The sequence below is a fragment of the Camelina sativa genome, chromosome 15 (genome assembly GCF_000633955.1).
Source record: "Camelina sativa cultivar DH55 chromosome 15, Cs, whole genome shotgun sequence".
NCBI classification, from domain to species: Eukaryota; Viridiplantae; Streptophyta; class Magnoliopsida; order Brassicales; family Brassicaceae; genus Camelina; species Camelina sativa.
The window spans coordinates 13235358-13238007 of record NC_025699.1 but is presented as its reverse complement, the minus strand read 5'-3'; the positions used below and the strand labels follow the sequence as shown (position 1 = coordinate 13238007).

The 2650-nt window shown below is 32.6% G+C and overlaps 1 protein-coding gene across 1 annotated transcript in view; it reads left to right on the top strand.

Annotated features, from left to right (window-relative positions):
- The window catches only part of LOC104746657 (36.4 kDa proline-rich protein-like), a 7465-nt gene extending 6886 nt beyond the window's left edge, over nt 1-579 (top strand). Inside the window, exon 2 of the mRNA XM_010468177.2 lies at nt 400-579. The gene's annotated coding sequence lies outside the window, so the exon portion shown is untranslated. The remainder of the gene's footprint in view (nt 1-399) is intronic.

Sequence of the window (2650 nt, the reverse complement as noted above, 5' to 3'; positions counted from 1 at the left end):
CCAACACCAACCCCACCTGTGGTAACGCCGCCAACACCAACTCCTCCTATTCCCGAGACTTGCCCAATTGACACGTTGAAGCTAGGAGCGTGTGTGGACGTTCTTGGAGGTTTGATTCACATCGGGCTTGGGAAAAGCCACGCCAAGGAAGAGTGTTGTCCAGTTTTGGGAGGCTTACTTGACCTAGACGCAGCCGTTTGTTTATGTACCACTATTAAAGCCAAACTTCTCAACATCAACCTCATTCTTCCCATTGCTCTTGAGCTTCTTCTCGACTGTGGAAAAACTCCACCCCCTGGCTTCAAGTGTCCCGCTTAATCAATGTAAAGAGTTGAGAGAGTCTAAGGTTTCGTTACTTTTAAAAATTTGTTGGTTCATTATCTCTTTTGGTAATGGGAGGTTTAAATGCGTGTGCGCGACCTTGAATTTCATGTTTCATTTAATACAATAAAAAAAGGGGCTTGTAATTTGGGTTTGAGATCTCAATTTCTTTACGTTTTCATGTTATGTTGTACTTTTAAGAGGAAGAAAAAACTGTAAAACGATATAACTTTTTTCTAATATAAACAAGTTTGTATCTGTCTAATTTTGTTTTATTTACATATGTACGTACGTATTACTTATACGTGGTAGAGTACGTAGAAAAATGTGATTTTTATAGACATGGTCCATACGCATTGCAGTGATGCATTGGCGCCGCACAGCGCAGCTACTGACCAAGTACACATGTACGTATAAACAGACACGTATATCCATGCTAATAAATATATGATTATATATATAGTTTTGTCTCCAAACATTTGATAAATAGGATGAACCGTGAAAAAAAAAAGTAAAGAAAAGCTTAAATTTTAGAGTTTTAGACCAAGTTTATCGGTAGTATGTTAGTAAGGGGTTGTTAAATTTTATGTGAATTAATTGTGTTTTTTTAAATATAAGAATCCATGATCTCTTAGATAAAATTTTCTTATTTATTGGTAGTTTCTTATTTTGGATCTCTTATTTTTGAAAATATTGTTTTTTAAAATTTTTAAATTTTAATTAGAATAGAAGTGGTATAAATGTGTAAACATTTAAGATTTTATAAAATTAGAAAATAATGCATTTTAATTAATTTTCAAACATACACAACATAATAAAAACATTAATACATATTACAATAGAAGTGCAATTCATAAATGGACAAAGACCCAAGCAAAAAAAAAACAAAATTGAGGAAGAACCAAATAGAATAAAAGAGAGAATGACTTACAGAAAAAACTTTAAGCAGTGGACAAAGAGAAGACAAGAAGCTAGATGACTTGCTGCTCTTATCACAAGATACCGTAGTAGATTTTTGTGATGCTTCATCCGTTTTCGCTTCTGATTTCACATAAAGTCTTCCCCTTTCGCAGACCCATGTCCCGTTTCTTGAAATTTGTTTCGAGAATCGATGAGGTCAATGAGAATGGAACGTGGATGATGGAAACAACGCAATCGGAAAACAGAGAGTGATGTTAGCCACCGATGTTAACATTGGATTCCACAGAAACCCTAATTCCATCTCTTTTGATTTCATCTCCTTTGATTCCATTGCGAGTTTGATCGAGAGAGAGAGAGGGAGAAGGAGAGGAAGAGAAAGAAAAACAATTTGTCAATTTTTTCCGTTTTCAACAGAAACGTGACACGTATGGGTCTCTTATTCCAAATTTGAGTATATTATATAAGGGGCTCTCTTAAGTTTTTTTTTTACTTATGATTTATTTTTTTTAACTCAAAACCCTTAAAACTCTTCTAAGAGCTTACCGATAAAGATGCCCTTATAAATGGCTCTGTTCGGAAGCATGTTGCAGCGACCACGGCTGGCAACTGAATTTTTTTTTATTTTTTTTATGTGCTAGTTTTGTAATTATGAGTATTTTAAGGACTATAACTATAATTTAGAAAATTCTCAATAAAAATGTCGATTTTTATGCTGGAGAAGATAATACAAATTACATATCCGCAAAATTTTGGTGGCTTTTAAAATTCAGCGAGAGTCGCTGCTTTCAAAGTAACACTTTTGTGGTATTACCGTTTATTTTAGTGATTTCGAAACCTTCAAAATCAAGTGGTGCGACAAAAGTTCAAAGGAAATGAAGAGAGATGAAGGAGAAGTAAAAACAAATTTTTTATCACCAGTCATTGTCACTGCGACCGTCTCCCGAACATGGCCAGTATCTTGTACAATATAATTGTAACTGTTTGAGTGTCGACAATTATTATCATACATAACAAAATTCAATATGGTATAACTATACAACATATTTTATACAAATAGTACATGTATCAGGAATTTTAAGGTTTTTTTTTGTTTTGTTTCAAGGTACTATATTATATTCTTTTCTAATAAGTATAATTGGACTTTTGAGTTGAATATCAAAATAAGAAAAATAAAAATACAAAAAATCAGCATATGAAGATAAATAAACTATTAAAAATTGGTACAAAAATATGACCATCTATTTAGGCCAAGCTTACGTGGAATATGACCACAAAAATTAAGATATATCCGATACGTGATAGATCTTATATTGGGCTTAATTTTATAAATTTGGGCTTTATCCTTATCCATTAAATATATGTTTGGGCCTTCTGAAAAAAGCAAAAAAAAAAAAAAAAAGTTTTTTTT